Source organism: Budorcas taxicolor, chromosome 17 (assembly GCF_023091745.1).
Source record: "Budorcas taxicolor isolate Tak-1 chromosome 17, Takin1.1, whole genome shotgun sequence".
NCBI classification, from domain to species: domain Eukaryota; kingdom Metazoa; phylum Chordata; class Mammalia; order Artiodactyla; family Bovidae; genus Budorcas; species Budorcas taxicolor.
The window spans coordinates 34,808,221-34,827,628 of NC_068926.1; the positions used below are offsets into that span (position 1 = coordinate 34,808,221).

The window sequence follows — 19,408 nt, forward strand, 5'->3', positions numbered from 1 at the left end:
GAATGATCTTCTCTTGGATAACAAACTGTACAATTCACTTACCTCAGGCTTTGACCCAGCATCACCTTTTTGGGAAGCTCTTCCTGGCCACCTGTATTTAAACCTATTGCCTACCCTCTAGAATCCTTTTCTCCTCTGCTTTATTTTGCTCCTCCTCTCTTACTGTCATCTAATATATTACATTTTAACTTATTTCGTTGATGTGCTCCTTCTCCTCACAAAACTGGACCCACAAATTCGTAGACTTTCATTTAGTATGTTTGCTATTGTGCACCAGTGACTGGAAACTTACTTAATAGTAGGTGCTCAATAAATACATGTTGAATGAATGAGGACAAGTCTGATATTTGACTTAATGTTAACTAAAGTTAGGACTTTTGTCCTAACAATTTGATTTTTGACCAAATGTGGAACTTATTCCTTATAACTTTATACTGTATATACTGCTGAGGCAGACTGTTAAAAACAAAAACAAAAAAGCTCTATAAAACAACTTCAGAACCAATGAACCTCTTGCTCATGCTCCAATCTAGATTCAGTAGAGCAAGCTTTGACTACCATTAATTTGAAGTGTGCTTTTGGCCAGCCTTCCACAAAATGGGGCTGTGCTAAATACCTAGTAACCAAATAAAAACAGTGGAGATTAAGTAGAGATTAGAGCTAAATGGAATGTTAAATAAAGCTCTCAGCTGTGATACCATTTTATATTCCTGAGTGCTTGCAAATAACTCCTGAAAGTACTTGAAATGTAAATTCAGTCTGTCCCTGACCCCATCACTACCCTAACCCACGGCTCACACAGGGGTATCCTACACTCAGGTGCTGCACAGCTGGTTTGAAGCTCTGAGAACACCACCCAATACAGAGCTCTGCAAAACTGCAAATCCAGAAAGGCTCTCTGACTGATGAAAGCCTGATCAGGGGGATCTCAGTGACTTTTGGGTGCCAGTACTTTAAAAAAATCCTCCATGTGATCTGTGCTGTTTTCATAAGGCCTCAGTGCCTACCTGGTCTATGAGTCAAACCCACTAGTGTCAGACACTGTAACCTCAGTGTTACTGATGTTCAGATGAGCAGCAGTGCAACAAGTCTTCTGTTATCTCCTTCAAAAATCATCAGCAAAATCTGCTCTACATTCCTGGTCCTCTGAACAACAAACAAAGCAGTTACAGGATACTGTAACCAGGATAATGTGTGATTTCTGAAGAAGTGACACTTCTGAGAAACAGAAAATCTGCTTTCTAGGAATATGTTCAGAGATCAGGGTTTTATAAGGAAAAACATTCTGTAAAAAAGAAAAATTGCTAGTTATATAAGCCAAAAAAACTGCAGGTGGATTTGTTTTTATAAAAAGTATAAAATCAAAAAACAATTTAATATAAAAACTTAAAGTATAAACATTAATTAATTTAAGTATTTTACTACTGATATCATTTATATATCAAATACAAAGCAGTTCAGTAGTTTTTTTTTTTTTTCAAAAATAAGAATTACTTAAGATTAGCTCTAAATGTATAGGTCCTTAAGTCTCTGAGAAATTAAAATGCAATAATTTTAGAGGCTAGTTTCAAGATTCAGTGTGACAAAACAGAACAACAGGCAAAGACTTTTCATGCTAATATTTGACAGAAACATGAAGATATAGCCACAAACACAGCAGCTCTGAATCCCAAGAACACTGTGAAGCCAGTATTTAGGGAAAGAGAAGGGCTATTCTATTCAACTCAATTCATTCAGGAAAACCAATGCACAAAACATTGCTCTATGCTCTTGGGGAGGGAATATAAAGTCAACCTGCAGGAGCCTAGAATTCAGAAGCAGGGAGTAAGACAATTGTACAAATGCTTTTGAGAAAGTGAAGTGAGTGACATGTGAGAAACATAGAATACTGGCATGGAAGAACAATGCTGATGATGATGGTAATAGTTGTCATTACAACTACTACCACCGCCACCAGGGCCACCACTGACTGACTCCCAAATGTCCTAGATCTTCACATGTCTAATCTATCCGACAGGCCAAGTAAGGGAGGCAGCAGTCCCCCTCCCCCACAATTTAAAAATGAAGGAACTGACATTTAAAGCATTTAGGTATATTTGCTCAATATCATATAATCAGGTAAGTGCTGAATCCAGGTTTAAATCCGTATCTGCGTGACTACAGTACCTTCGAACCATTTATCATTCTCAGGCTATCTGGCCCTCACTGTAGCTCTGATGAGGAGGAGAAAACATCTACCAGGAGCTCACTAATCAAGACAAGGCCCCTTACTAATGAGCTTTAAATGAAGGGGAGATGTGAAGATGGTGGTGCTGGCAGCGAGGCACTCCATGCGAAGGAACACTCCTGAGCAAGGCACAGAGGCAGCACAGGGTAGGCTGCATACAGAGGTTCAAAAGTAGTTTCACAAGACTTGGGTGGTTCCAGACTGTGCTCCTTGTAGTCTCCGGGTTCTCGTCAAATGTCTGGGGCATAGAGGAAGGATGAGAGGGAAACAGCTGAGAGCGTAGAGAAAGAAGTGATTGAAGGAACAAAACCTGGGGAACACTTCAGCTTAGTGTGATACAAGGAGAGAGTCTGTAAAAGACAGGAAGAAGCAGAGGAGCCTACGAGAGTTCACATGAAAACCAGAAGAACATTTCAGGAAGAGGGTATGGCTTCTGGCAGATGGGGCAGAAAGGTCAGGGAAGCTGAGGGCTTGGAGCTTGGGTCCTGGATTGGAGACGAGGAAACGGTTGGTGAGGTCAGCTCAGCAGTGTGGAGGGAGAGAGAGGCCAGGCTGCCAGGGTTTCTAAAGTGACTTTGGAGCGAGGAACTGGAGGCAGTAAGTGTTCCAGTCTTTTGAGAATTTCAGTGGTAAAATGGAGACAGGCTGTAACCTAAGAGTAACAACGATCTAAGGGAGGTTTAAAAAGGAATATACTATCCAAAAGTGGATGTAAAACAAGAAATGGTATTTCCAGAGTTAATTTTTAATTTCCTGAGTTCACTGCTGTACGAATTTCAAACCATTTTGGCACTCATATCCTGGCATGTGCATGAACTTAATTGTGGAGATAAATGCAGTAGCAGCTCGGACAGAAATCAAAAATCCTCTGTAAAATTACAGGAACGGTTACATTAAGTTCTTTTCAAACTTCTAATCCCCCAATTTCAGCTACAGCATAATGGTTAGAGGTTTCTCTGCCAGTGGGTAAAGACAGGTACCCTCAAGTGTAAGCACAGACTAGCACACAACACTAGCACACAAAACACCTACTAACACATAGCATATGATTATTCCAAAACTTCAGATCTTTTCCACTGTCAAATAATCTTCGTTTGTATTCATGTTTTATTTGCTTTACCTTAAGTCACCCCCTAATCATGCTGACATCTACTACCGATGATTATATTAGACCTAAAAGTGTTCTTAAACAAATGAAAAATACTGACTTCCATTCCTGAAAGTCCTGCTTCCAATTTTCAGGAGGAAATTAAATAATGTATAAATCAAATACTGGGCCTGAGCCCAGACAGCTGAACATCGTTTTGTCCTTTCAAGGCAAAGAGGAAGTGTCTGCTATGGCAGGGACATGCCAAGAGAAATAAAGCTTAACCTCAGCCCCATGTGAAAGTGATTTTAGATAATCGGGGGTGTCTACAAATAGGTTAAAAATGGGACCACATACTAGCAGGGAACTTTCCATGGAAGTTAAAAAATGTATCAAGATCTAACCCCCACCTTAAAAACAAAATGTGTTTGGAAACTGGCATGGCCTTAGAAATTCTATATACAGACAGTAGAGGAAAGGCAAAGTAGAGAGGGGAAGAGAGTTGACAAGTCAAAGGAAGTTAAAACGTGTTTCCGCTTAGCATTTATGATAGGCTCACAATTTGATTTCTTTGTAATTGTAATTGCCAGATTCAAAATGATATATGTTTGAAGAGGAAGGAAAGGAGGGAGAGGAAGAAGGGGAAAAGGAGGGGGAGAGAGAGAAAGAATGACTAAGAATATACGTGTGTAGATAGAGTAACAAATTATTTAGTGAAAAATTATTTAGATTAGGGACTAGCAAATTTATTCTGCAAAGGGCCAGAGAGCAAATATTTTAGGCTTTGTGGAGAACATAGTCCCTTCTGTAACTATTCAAATCACTTTTGTTGTTCGCAAGCAGCCATAGGCAGTATGTAAATGAATGAGTTGTGGCTGTGTGCCAACACAACTTTATGGACACTGAAATTAGAACTTCATGTATTTTTCTTCTTTTGATTTTTCTTCAATCACTTCAATACATAAAACTATTCTTAGCTTATGAGCCTTACAAAAACAGATTGTGGGACATATCTGACCTGCAGACTTAGTGTGCTGCCCCAACCCCCACCCAATTCAGATAGAGCATTCCTATAAAACTAGGCTTGACTCAGATTTGGGGGATTCTAGGTAATAAAAACGGGGTTTTTTTTTTTTTTTTTGGTCAGTAGCTGAACAAAAAAACAGTAGTAATGGGGAAAAGCATTTACTTGGACAATACAGCAGACTCTAACCCTGTGAAAAAGACAAGTACCTCTATCTGTTTCCAGGGGGATGCTTACACAAGTAAGAAACCAAAGTTTATGTAGTAAGAAACTTTGAAGCCAAATGCTATATAACCATTAATATGCAACATTATTCAAGGATCAAGGGTGTTTTAAAATATTATCCCCTTTATCAGAAGTTAATATTTTATAAACATCCTTTGTAGCATAACACTAGTCAGCAATTACACATAAATTTCCATCATCACCTCTATGGAAACCAGAGAGCTGGGTACTGGAAGGGTTTTCTGGTGGAACATATGCTTTACAGATCACATGGTGATAAAAACTTTATGGAGCATCTGACCTAGACTTCCAGAAACAAAGGAAATATAAAAGTGCAAAGCATGTACATTCACAGTTTTTTGTGAAGCAAAATAATTTTTATACATTAAATGTTCTATTATGGAACAAACACTGACTTTTTCTTTCTGCATTCAAGGAGAAAACCTCTTACAAAACATCCTGGTAGGTGTCTCACTATGTTGATATAGGAAACAGCATTCCTTTTTTTTTTTTCTTTTGAGCGGATATTCCTAGTACTTCTCCTTAGTAATCTTGAACAGATGAGGCCTTCTTATTCAGGGAACTGCTCCTCAGCCACACCAACCCTTTACAGTGTGGTCACGGTGCCCTGCAGTACTGTGGGTAAACCTTTTACAGTGTGGTCACGGTGCCCTGTGGCACTGTGGGTACCACAGGGTAGCTGCAAGATGCAGCTGGTTGGGACAGATTGTGTCCCGAGGATGAACAATGATTTGGGGAAGGTTTAAAAAATGAATATATTACCCCAAAATGGTTGTAAAAGCGGATTATCTCCAGAGTTGTATTTTTATGGCCCGGTCACTCACGGTACCCAGGATTGCAATCAATGTGGAGTGGATAATCACACTTGCTTTAGAGAATTTAGAACCCAGATTTTTATTTGACGGCAAGTTCTGGTCAGGAATGCAATCCTCTATTATAATATTGTCTGTTTAAGGAAACAGAACTCTCCCAACAGTGACCTGTTTTGTGGTGGTCTGCTTTATGGCACTGTCTCTAGGAATTCATTGTGGGAAAACAAGCTGCCTTAACCATCCACATGGAAACGATTGAGGCTGGAGGCGAGGGAGAGGCAGAGAGAGTGGGAAGGCTGAGGGTGTAAAACAGGCGGTGGCCTTGAGAGCAGTCTTTTTATTTCTTCTCTCCTTCTTCATTTCCTGCCATGCTGTATCCTTATTATTTTTAGTACACTTAGAGCAGTTTTTAGATTCATGGTAAAACTGAGTGGGAAGTACAGATACCCTTTGCCCCTACATATACATAGCCTCCCCTATAATCAACATCCCTCACCCAGGCGTATATCTGTTACAATCAATGAACCTGCACCTACACAATATTATCACCCAAAGTTCAGAGTTTAGCTCAGGGTTCACTCTTGGCATTGTACATCCCGTGGGTTTGGACAAATGTGTAATGACATGTATCTACCATTACAGTATCATACAGACTAGTCTCACTGTCCTAAAAATCCTATGTGCTCTACTTATTCATCCCTTCTAACCCCTGGCAACCAATGATCTTTTTTCACTGTCTCCATAGTTTTTTTGCTTTTTCCAGAACGTGATATAGTTGGGATTACGTAGTGTGTCGCCTTTTTGGATTGGCTCCTTAGTGATATACATTTAAGGTTCCTCCAGGTCTTTTTATGGCTTGATAGTGCATTTTTTTTCAGTGCTGAATAAGAAAGATTCCACTGTGTGGATGCGCTAGTTTATTTATTCACTCACTCATTGAAGGACATTTTGGCTGCTTCCATGCCTCTGGTAGTTATTCTTCTTTTACTATTACTACAATGACTACATATATGAGAAAACTACCCAGGTCACAGAGCTAGTAAATATCAGACATGGGATTCAAATCCAAGATTGCCTCATTCAAGAGACTGAGGCTTATATTTTCATCTCTGCCATACTTCCAATTTGTGTATATTTTTATATGAATTTATTCCTTCTAGCTGAAGCTTTAAAAAAACTGTCATTTCAATCAGAAGTAATATAAACTCACAGTAAGGGAAAAATTTATAATTTCAGGTTTGTTTACCATGGTCCTAAATCCAGGGGTTTATTTCAACATCCACCAAATGCCATTTAATAAGAAACATATAGATTAAGACATAACATTTCCCCTTAAAACTTTAGCTCACAACTTCCCCTAATGTGGAAACAACAAATTTCTGGAATGTACAAACTTAAGGAAAAGTATCAGTTCCCTAACTCGGCATTTATCACATGCTTTATGTTTTTATACTTTAATAAACAAAAATTAAATGATAAGCCAATTAGGTCAGTTAGCTAAGAATATAAGGATTGCCATAAAACTTTCCTTTCCCTACCAAGTCATTTTTCTGGTTGTAAACAGACTAAAATAATGAACAAAACAAAAACAAAAGAACAGTGGTAGGTCAGGCAGTTTAAAAGACCAAGGCTACCAGAACCTTATGCAAACACTGCTTATAAATGCATCAACATTACCTCCAGAGTTTTCATCCCTTGGTTCTGCAGGCCCCCAAAGTCATTTATCAGAAAAGTAAATGAGTAGACTCAAGGGTAGAAATGGGATATTTCACACAGTGTGGCTGTTGTTTGTGGTTGTTTCCATTTAACTGGATCACAAGAGAGTGGACAACGGTGGAAATTGAAGGGGGTTAAAAAAAAAAAGACAACCATCCAAGGGTCTGAGGAAAAAGTACTGCAGAGAAAATTAACATAAACATAATTCAATTAAAATAAAAACTGTTTCCAACAGACTTGGATATGAAAGTTAACATACCTACACAACTCAAGAAGTAAAAGCAAACATGTTCAATTACGCAACCAACGAGTTGTGCTTTTATTCAGACCCATCTAGAAAATTACTCTGCGATTCTTCCTCTTACTGAAAATTATGACCCTCAGGAAACTTGACTTTGACCAAAATGATTCAGATCACAGTGTTGCCAGGACTCTGGTGAGATCAACCAAAGTTCTTCATCCTGGATTCTTGCCTCAAGTTCTTTCATAAAAGAATGACATCCTCTCATTACCAGACAGCCTCTCAAAACACATGGGCTATTCTAGTGGGGAGTCCAATTATCATTTCCAGATTAAATCAGTGCCTAGAGCACTTGAACTAGAGAACTGGGTAACAGGATATGATAGGGTTTAAAAAATGATGTACCCTTTTATATAATTAATTTGAACCTTGCCCAGCCTAGCACTGATCCCAACTTGTTATCATCAAATATCAAAACTCAAACCCAAGGTAAAAGGCAGTGAGAGAAGTCTCTTTATCTCCAGTGATTATCTTGGCAAATGCCTGGGACTCACATAAGTGTTTGTTTTTAATACAGTTAAGATAAAACAGTTTTAGATATTCCAAAAAGTACATATACTACTTCTGTCCAGAGAAGATGGTAGAGTGTTCAGTGTGGTAAACTTTCACAAAAGTAACATTGTATGCATGAGGTCTTTCACTCATCAAACATTTATTAAGAACAAACTATAGGCCAGACACTAACAGTCTTCTTTGATCAATGAATTGATTCTAAGATTCTGAAGCTTTAACACTGGCATTAGAAAGGCATTATTTCTGGCAAATGTAAGTGGTGTTTTCAGATCACTGCAGAAGGGCAACTATTAAAATAATTCAAAAAACCCTTCAAGATGACACTGAGTTACAACTAACATACTATATAGATTAATTCCTTGTGATGCTGAAGATGAAACTAGATTATCAAGCTGGTCAGAAAGTAAGAAAAAACTAGAGCAGAAGCTTAATAGATACAAATTCCCAGCCACACACACACATTTACTGAACGCAATCAAAACCATCCTAAAGAAACAATGGATATTCAAGGAAATTAAGATTTAAGGGCACCAGCTTTGGAGTACTTGGATCTACCAGTTTTATCTGTGAGATCTTAAAAATACTATTTTAAGCTACAGTTTCTTCCTCTGTAAAATGAGTGTACTATTTTTTTTTCTCATAGGGGTATTGTATTAAACCAGATAACTTTGTGTCTCATAGGATTATTGTATTAAAAATTAAACAACAAATTATTAGGCTTATTGTATTAAATTAGTTATTACATGACATTATTGCTAGTTGTCTAGCAATATCATAGTAATTGTTCAACAAAACTGCTGCAAACATTTACTAATATCATTAATATATAACCTGATTACTGAGTGTATAATGAAGATATGGCTATGGATTTATCTATCATTTTCTTCCCAGTGCAAATTATTTATAACCTAATTCAAGTGGAAGTCACTGTGAGTGGTTTAGGAGGCTTCTATCTCATACATCCTTATGTTTCTACTTGTGGAAATGTTCACTTTCGGTTGTAATTTGTTTCTAATTCCTAAAATTCCAGCTTTTCCTTGGAATGTCTTCCAGTAAAAAACTGAAGCTGACAAATGGAATTCTGATATGAGACAACTATAAGCAAAGCAACTCGAAATTAATTTTTATAGCCATTTAGCATCCAATGTTGGAGACTGAGGGGAATGCACTGCTAAACAGTAACAGCGTAAAGGAATGAAGAAAGGAAGTTTACAGGTTGGAGACATAGTTGTGTACAACTATTTAATAAGTTTTACAAAGATGTAGCAAAATCCTAAAGATGGATTTTGTGTGGGTCTACTAAATTCACAGAAGTATTTTCATTATATCCATACACATAGAGAATGAATTATCTGTCAACAGCCATCTTTGAAAACAAAAAGCAAAATATTTTCTAGCAGAAAGAAGCTCAACAATGTCACCCTGACTACTGGTATTATCTGAGCATCAAGACTGAGTGATGAAATTTTGCACTGCCTTTGCTGACTGGTTGATAGGAAAGATCATTCTTGCCAACGCCTCCAAGAATCTCACTGTGTACTACAGTGCATTACTGTTAATGACATTGTGATTCTCAGCATGTGAAACCTTTTCAAAATTACTAAAGGTAAATCATATTCATGCTCCAATGAACAAACTCAAATTAATACCATCTCAGATGACGAAAAAAAAAAAAAAAACTGAAATATTAAGAATGCCCAGGGCAGAATTTCAACTGTAGGACCAGATGACTTTTCAGTGTAAGTTACACATGGCAAATGAAAAACTTAAATTTACTCAAATGTATGTGCATCATAGACTTCCCTGGTGACTCAGACAGTAAAGAATCTGCCTGCCATGTGGGACACCTAGGTTCAATCCCTGGGTTGGGAAGAGCCCCTGGAGATGGGAATGGCAACTCACTCCAGTATTCTTATCTGGAGAATTCCACAGACAGAGGAGCCTGGCGGGCTACAGTCCATGGGATCACAGAGTCAGACACGACTGAGCGACTAACACACACACACATGTACCACAGTTTCATCAAATGAACAATGAATCTCAAGTACCCAGAGATTTTTGTTCTCAGTAATGGGTAACCTAGCTGTATGCCAAAGGAGAAAAGGAGGAAACTTAACCCACAGGGATTAGGACATCCTTCAAGCCATGAACCTTTCATGGAGAGCTATATAAAATGAAGCTGACAAGTAAGACAGTAACTGAGTCTTGCCTGAGTCAAGAGGTAATATTCACAGGGATCCCCCCTGAAACTGTGCACTGCTGTGTTCCTGCTGGTAGGAATTTGCCAGTGCTGTCAACCTTGATAACAAAAGAATCCTCATTAAATTAAACCAAAAGAAGAAAAGTAAAAACGTACGGATACATTTTTTTTAACTCTTTCTATAGGCAGAAAACCAGAAGATGATAAAGAACTGAAGAACATGCTCACACTATTCCAACTATTATTTTCTTGCCAAGCTGGGAAGGCACAATTTTCCTTAAATGTATGTTTAAGTAATACTTTGGCCTTGGAAGTAACTCCTTAGTGAGGGACTTCCCCAGAGTGCTAGTCACTCTCCAGCACTGCACTGCAGTAGACTACAAGGATTTCATCAATCATGCTAAATCTGGGTATATCCTATTACCTATGTGCACATAACTCCATGATAAGCTTCTTCACAGGTGTCACAAAAACTATCCTTGGAGAATGAATGAGGGATAAAAATGATGGACTGTTACATTGATTTTCCCATGTACATTACTTTTCATGGTCTTAAAGATGAAAACATCCTGAGTTGAAAAGGTAATCTGTGCATCCGCTTTTTAGGTTGAGCATAAGAAGATAATAATATCTCTAGCTATAATTCAGAGTGCTCTTCTAATTGTACTTTGATCAAGCTTCAGGTTAAAATAATTTGCCTGCCAAGACACACTGTTGCTCAGGGTTTTAATTCTCAAAATTACAGGTAGGGATATAAAAGGTAGAGTTTTTAAAAAACATTATTTTCCTCTTTTAAGTTTAAACTATGTTTTTTGCATTATTTTATTGAAGAACTCCAAACAAACAGGTGAATGGGAAAGCAACATGAACCTAAATTCTTTGATGTACAAAGCACACAAGATTTATAGCTATTTCTTCATTATATTTCTAAGCTTTACAAATAAATATTAAACATTAACTCATTTCATAAAAAGTTTCATTAGGGAATACCCTTCCCCTAGAAAGTATACAGCTAATAAAGGCAATCAAGTTGGCATTTTTAATATTCACCAATGTTCCCTGGTGGCTCAGATGGTAAAGCATCTGTCTACAATGCAGGAGACCCAGGTTCGAGCCCTGGGTTGGGAAGATCCCCTGGAGAAGGAAATGCAACCCACTCTAGGACTTTTGCCTGGAAAATCCCATGGACAGAGGAACCTGGTAGACTAGAGTCCACGGGGTCGCAAAGAGTTGGACACGACTGAGCGACTTCACTCACTAATGATAAATCACTTTTCAAACTGAGGTTATTGCCAGGCTCTACTATTTCGTGTTTTACATTTTTAAGGTAAACAGGCAGGTTCCATTCCAATGTGAAAGACATAATGACTACACTATGCAAAAACTCAAATTCTCATAGCATTCAGTTACCTGTTTTTATTCTTTAACTTCATCTTTTAGCTTTATTTACCAGAGAAGATCGTATCTCAGAAGCTATTTAAAACTATAAATCTGTCAATGGTTTCTTTTATAGGGGTGACATGGGAAAAAGAAAGGACAGTATTAAGAGGGACAAGGGATGTCGTACAAGGAGTACTTGAACTGCAGGCTCCCCTCCCCTAATACAGTGATATTTGGATGGTCAATGTTTGCCTCAGCTCATGTGTACAAGGGAAAAGAAATATAAGTTACTAATTTCAAACTTTAAAATGTCAGGAATGTAAAAACTGGAAGTTCCAACTTTTATTTGAAACTGGAGCAAAGACATTTCATTAAAAACAGGACTGTTATAATCAGATAGGTGCAAACTTGTCAAGACGGAATTTCAGTGTGCATTTCACATACACAGAGGTACAAAACCTTACAACCATGTTCTGCTTCTGGAGTTCAAGAAAATAATAAGTACTCAGGTTATAATTCTGAGAAACAAAAGAATGAAATAAGCCATGTGTTCAGTAGCTTTCTTAGTTAGTGAAACAGTTTTTAAAGCACTCTGCAGTCTCCAAGGTGACTCCGAGATCACAGCAGGAAAAGGAGGGAAAGGTATGTAGGTGGGACAGGCCCCAACCAAAGCAGTTCATTCTTATCTTAATGGTCTTCCTACATGGAGCCTCCCTGGTTGGCTCAGTAGTAAAGAATCTGCCTGCCAGTGGGTTTGATCTATGGGTCGGGAAGATCCCCAGCAGGGAGGAGTTGGTGGCAACCCACTCTAGTATTCTTGCCTGGAGAATCCCATGGACAGAGGAACCTGGTGGGCTACACAGTCCATGGGGTTTCAAAGAGTCGGACATGACTGCATGACTAAACAATGAACAAAACTTTCTACAAAAAGTTTTATCTGAGGGAGAGAACAAGTTTCGGCTACTAAAATCTTTCAGAAACTACTCTTCTTTAGTTTCAAAAATGATAGAAAAGATTAACACTGAATTCTAAAATAAAGCTTCCATGGAGAAACACAGCTCTGGATTGGAATGAAGAGATGGAAAGAACATGATAATTTTTTTAGACAATATTTTGCTCTTATAATTTCTAAGAGTAACTGATGTAATCGTCACCTCCTAGTCTTCCTTATTATTCATTCTCAATTGAAAAGCAAGTCAGACAAATAGTGGCAATCTGAAAAGAATGACTTTTCCTTGTCAGCTTACACGGAGAAGCTTAAAAACGTTTTTACTGGTTGAGCTTCCAAAGTGATCCAAAGTATTTATCATAGCCACACTGGAGGAATGAGAATCTATCAGAAACTATTACAAGAAAGATAAGAAAGTAAAATCTGCTAGAGCTTTATTATGCTACATATGTTAAGGTATTTTTGACAACTTTTCCCATCATCACCAAATGCTAGGTTGAGGAACCCGTTTTAACTTAAAGTTACCAAAATTACTGGCTTATGTGGATTCGAACTCATAAGTCAAGATTCTTAAAACCAAGTACAGCTAGTTTTACTAATTCGCTCTCCACAAAGCTTAAACAAACAAAAAAAAAAACACAAAAAATCTAGATAAGAACAGAAAATGTGCAAGGTGTTATGAGATACATTTGTTGTTGTTTAGTCGCTAAGTCATGTCTGACTCTTTGCAACCCCATGGACTGTAACTTGTCAGCCTCCTCTGTCCGTAGGATTTCCTGTGCATGAATACTGGAGTGTGATGCCACTTCCTTCTCCAAGAGATCTTCCCAACCCAGGATTGAACCTGGGTCTCCTGCATTGGCAGGTGGATTCTTCACCGTGACCACCAGGGAAGCCCGTGGGATACAGAGTGAAGGTATCTAATCTGAGCTAGAAGTGTTAGAAATGACTTTCTGGAAGAAGTTATTTCTAAGCTGAGTGGGTGGGTACAAAAGATTCGAACTAAGATTAATAGTTCTTTGAAGCGTCAGGTATTCTGTAAAATGTTCCTAAATATGTTTGTTTTCCCACTCAATAAGAAATGTGTGCTAAGTCACTTCAATTGTGTCTGACTCTGCAATCCTATGGACTGTAGCCCATGGACTGACAGGCAAGAATACTGGAGTGGGTTGCCATGCCCTCCTCCGGGGGATCTCCCCAACCCAGGGATCAAACCAGAGTCTCTTATGTCTCCTGCATTGGCAGGCAGGTTCTTTACCACTAGCACCACCTGGGAAGTCCTTCCGCATTTTATGGGTAGAGACAATGTAGCCTTTAAAACAAGGGAGACAATAGCAGCTCTGCAGCTGATAGAGAGCAGGAAAAGCAAAGCATAGTGCTTTAAAGACAAGGTATTACACAGGAAGTTAAACTGGCAGCAGGTGAAACTTCAATCTTTAATATGCTAGAAGACTGTTGTTAATAAGGTCAGCAAATGAAGTCCATGGGTCTCTTCAGAGAAATAAGAAACTGAACAGTCCTAAGCAAAAACAAGCCTGTCTCCCAGGTTAAAAAAAAAACATTATTTCCAGAGTTTTGCTTAACCTCACCAGTCCTCAAACAAAGCTTCCAAATACTCATTAAAAAAAACATAGGAAGATGAATCTAGACCATAAGTTACATCCTGTTCTATTATAACTTCTTTTTGGCATGTTAGTTTTTTAACATAAGCAACAGAACCCTGGCAAAGAAACATATCCATTTCTGGTCTGGCCTTTGCTCATCCCTTACAGTGCTCGATACCAGTAAAATAACTGTGATTTTATACTATAAAAAGGAAAGCAAGAGGGAAGTTGAGCAAGATGACAACAAAGAAGTTTTCTGAACTTCTCTCTTCCCACGTACACACTGAATGCACAAGGAGCAATTACTTATGAAATAAATCCATAAATAAGCTGAGAGACTTGTATAAACAGACTGAATGAGAAAATACCCACACTGAAATGGGTAGGAAAGGCTGAGATGCACTCATCATAAACCCCACTCCTGGCCCAGAGCCATAAAATCTGAAGAGAACTCCAAATTCTCAGCTTCTCCCTGAGAAGCAAGGGTTTGGACTGAACATCTAAGGCCTCAACTTTTAAGACTTCCACCTGGCTTGCGCTGGTGTTCATAAGACCCAGACGATTACAGCTAACGAAGAAGCAATGCTTCACTGGTGCATAAGTAACCATTGTAGTTATCCCTTCCTCCCACTCCCCGGGACTCAGTACAGGGATACAATAACAACACCTATCTCTCCCAGTCCTTCTCTGAAAGAGGTCTAAATGCCTACTTTATAAACTGCTGCCCAAGGGTCCAGCTTGTACTTGTAGCATACATATAGGAGCTGGCTGCAATTCTTCACCGAGGCCTACAAGCACTTCTCCCACCTTCTTTTTGGCCAGTTCAAACAATGAAATTAAGTTGCCAGTATCTCCCTGGAAGGAGTTTGTATACACATCTGGCGCTCTGGCTTTGAATGATCAGAAAGAGAAATTAATAAAACATCCCAATTATAATGGTATCAAAAAGAATGAAATACTTAGGAATAAATTTAACCAAGGAAGTAAAAGATCTGAACACTGAAAACAACAAGGCATTGATGAAAGAAACTGAAGAACACACAAATAAAGATACACTGTGTTTATATCTTTTTAAAGAATATAAACTGGAAGAATTAGTATTGTTAAAATGTCCATATATCCAAAGTAATCTACAGATTCAATTCCCACCAAAATTCCAGTGAAATCTTTCACAGAAATAAAAGAAACAACCTAATATTTGTATGGAAACACAAAAGTCTCTGAATAGTCAAAACAATCTTGAGAAAGAAGAACAAAGCTAGAGGCATCATACATCCTGATTTCGAATTATATTACAAAGCTAAGGTAATCAAAACAGTATTCTGGCATAAAAATAGACATATAGATCAATGGGACAGAATAGAGAGCCCAGAAATAAACTCATGCATATTTGGTCAATTAATTTTCATAAAGCAGTGAAAAATATACAATCAGGAAATGATAGCTTCTTCAACAAATGGTGCTGGGAAAATTGAATATCCTCATGCAAAAGAATGAAACTGGACTCATATCCTATACCACATAAAAAAACCAACCTGAAATGGATTAAATGTAACCTGAAACTATAAAACTCTTAGAAGAAAATACAGGAGGTAAGCTCTTTTGATAATGGTTTTGGCAATGCTGCTTTGGATTTGGCACTAAAAGCAAAAGCAACAAAAGCAAAAATAAACAAGTAAGATTACATCAAACTAAAAAGCTACTACACAGCAAGGAAACCATCAACATGTGAAAAGGCAACCTACTAAATGGGAGAAAATATTTGCAAATTATATATCCGTAAAGGGGTCAATATCTAACATATAGAAATATAGAAGGTATTGATACAACTCAACATCAAAAAAACAAATGGGAAAAGGCCAGTTATTTTTTTCCAAATGGCATACATACAAATGGCCAGCATAAAAAGGTGCTTTACATGACTAATTATCAGGGAAACACAAATCAAAACCATAGTTAGTTATTGCTTCACACCTGTTAGGATGGCTATTATCAAAAACAGAAGAGGTGATAAATGCTATTAAGGATATGGAAATAAGTTCTTGTACCACTGTTGATGGGAATGTAAACTAATAAAGCCACTGTGGAAAACAGTACAGAGGCTACTTTAAAAAAAGTTATAAACAAAATTATTATATGATCCAGCAATCCCAATTCTGTGTACATATACAAAATAAATGAAAGCATTATCTTGAAGGGACCCCTATACTCCTAGGTTCAGTGGAGCATTAATCACAACAGCCAAGATATGGAAACAACCTAAGTGTCCCTCTCTGGACGATAGGATAAGAAATGTGATGTATGTATATATATAACTATGTAAATATTCATAAATACACATAAAATGGAATATTATTCAGTCTTTAGAAAGAAGAAAATCCTATCATTTGTGACACAAACATGGATAGTATTATGACAACTGAAGATGGAGAAAGACAAAATATTTCATGGTATCACTTATAATGTGAAGTCTAAAAACTTATAATGGCAGAAAGTGAAGAGGAACTAAAGAGCCTCTTGATAAGGGTGAAGGATAAGAGTGACAAAGCTGGCTTGAAACTCAACAGTCAAAAAACTAAGATCATGGTATCTGGTCCTATCACTTTATGACAAGAAGGGGAAAAAGGGGAAGCAGTGAGAGATCTTATTTTCTTGGGCTTCAAAATGACTGCAGACAGTGATTGCAGCCATTAAATTAAAAGATGCTTGCTCCTTGGAAGGAAAGCTATGACAAACCTAGACAGCATATTAAAAAGCAGAGACATCACTTTGCCAACAAAGGTCCATCTAGTCAAAGCTATAGTTTTTCCAGTAGTCATGTGTGGATGTGAGAGTTGGACCATAAAGAAGGCTGAGTGTCAAAACATTGATGCTTTTGAACTTCGGTGGAGAAGACTCTTGAGAGTCCCTTGGACATCAAAGAGATCAAACCAGTCAGTCCTAAAGGAAATCAATCTTGAATAGTGACTGGAAGGACTGATGCTGAAGCTCCAATACTTTGGCCACTTGATGTGAAGAGCTGATTCAATAGAACAGACCCTGATGCTGAGAAAGACTGAAGGCAAAAGTTGAGAAGAGGACAGTAGAGGATGAGACGCTTAGATAGCATCACTGACTGAACTGGCATGAATCTGAGCAAACTCCAGGAGATAGAGGAAGACAGAAGAGCATGGTATGCTGCAGTCCATGGGGTTGTGTAAGAGCTGGACATGACTTAGCGACTGAACAAGAACAACAACAAAAATATATAAATAAATAAAAGGTAAATCAAACTCACAGAAGAGAAAAGTGGTTGCCAGAGGCTGGGGGGTTGGGGAAATCAGGAGATGTTGTAAAAAGGTACAAACTTTCAGTAATAAGATGAATAAAAGGTCTGAAGATTTAATGTGTAATATGGTAACCAAAGTTGATCATACTGTGCTGTGTAGCTGAAATTTGCTGAGTAGAAGCTAAACTTTCTCTCTCTTTCACACATACACACACATAATACATGAGGTGATGGTTGTATTAACTTGATGGAGGGAATCTATTCATAATGTTTATCAAACCACCATACTGGATACTTTAAATATCCTACAATTTATTTGTCAATTTGGAGACGGTAATGGCAACCCACTCCAGTATTCCTGCCTGGAGAATTCCATGGATAGAGGAGCCTGGTAGGCTACAGTCTGTGGGGTTGCAAACAGTCGGACACAACTGAGCAACTAACACACATTTGTCAATTACATTTCAATAAAGGAAGAGGGAAGAAAGAGGAAAGCAGAGGAGCAGGAGTAAAAAGCAAAGGCGAATGTTTCTCACCTCTACTAAACTCCAAATGATAGCCTGTTATTGCCACCCAAATATAACTGTGTATTGGGTTCTCCTGCCAAGATGTCATTCTCTAAAGCTGTGGTGATATGTAGGGTACAGCCATTCTATGGGTCTTTTAAACAGTGTAATAAACGGCTCCAGTTTGCTGTATGATTCCCATAAGGTAGTTTTGTTAATTGTGGAAAACTGCATGATATGAAAAATAACTTAGTTTCAGCAAAGGTTGAAGTTCTAATTTCTATGATCTGTGTATGAGCTTGGTGTGTAGGTGAACATATATACATACATGCGCCGTGGCAACAGAAAAATCCACAAAATACAGGTAAAGCTAAGCCAACATAAAAAAGAAAAATTATACTAGATTGCTCTGTATTATTTTACTACAGTGTCTTATTCTGATATTATTAAAATTGTGCCATTAAAGAGAGATTACTGAATATATAAATTCTGTCACCTTACTGCCAATGTGTGATGTGACAAGGTTCTTGAATCAGACAGAACTTTAAAAGTGTGAAAACTTCTTTCTATAATGTACTTCGTCATTTAAAAGGTCCCTCCCCTCATCCATCACCTCCCAGACAGTTATCCTGTGTTTTAAAGCATTGCCATATAGTGTGGCCATTGTGTGGTGTGTCATCTACATATAAAATACTGCATGTGCCCAAATTAAAAATGCTCCTGTTGAGTAGTGAATCCCAATTCTGAGGAGAATGTTTTTCTATTCATACAGGTAGAAACATCTAATTCAAATACAGCAGCATAATGTTCAAAAGAGAATGTTTTTCTTGATGGCTAACAGTTCTTGGAGGGAATAATTCTCCCTTGTCATTATAAGTTATAAATCATCACAATTATGGGGACAAAAAGTATTGAGCAAATATGGCTGTTTTTACCTATAAACATTTACAAAACATAACATGATTCCAAATAGGTATCTTTTTCTTACAGAAAGAATACATTTAATATCCTATTAAAGAAAGAAAAACAGATATGAATTTATTAAAATAAAAACTTTCTGCTCTATGAAATTTTAGATTAGAGTGAAAAGATAAGCCACAAATTAAGAAAAACTCTTTAGACAACACAAATCTGATAAAGTAAGGATATCCAAAATATATATAGAACTTTCAAAATCCAAAAAAGAGAAAACAATCCAATTAAAAGTGGGCAAAATATTTGATTAGATAACTCACCAAAGAAGTTATATAGATGGCAAATAAGGAAATGATGTTAAATATAATATATCATTAGGGAACTGCAAATTAACAACGAGCTATCACTATGCATGTATCTGAATGGCTAAAATCTAAGACACTGACAACATCAAAAGCTGATGAGGATATGGAGCAACAAGAAACTTGTTGGGACTGCAACATGGTACAGCCACAGTGGAGATAGCTTGTCAGTTTCTTATAAAACTGAACGTAGTCTTACTCTATGATCCAGCTATCACCCTCCTGAGTATTTACCACAAAGAGATGAAATCTTAAGTCCATAAATAAAACTTTCACATAAATATCTAGAAAAAGGTTT

General features: G+C 37.5%; 1 protein-coding gene and 1 non-coding gene across 2 annotated transcripts in view; one reads left to right on the plus strand and one right to left on the minus strand.

The window, feature by feature from the left end:
• Nucleotides 1–19,408, minus strand: part of SPATA5 (spermatogenesis associated 5) — a 343,990-nt gene that overhangs the window by 22,638 nt on the left and 301,944 nt on the right. The gene's annotated exons all lie outside the window — the stretch shown is intronic.
• TRNAC-ACA (transfer RNA cysteine (anticodon ACA)) lies at nucleotides 11,183–11,254 on the plus strand. Its single transcript has one exon. It is a non-coding gene; the product is annotated as a tRNA-Cys (tRNA).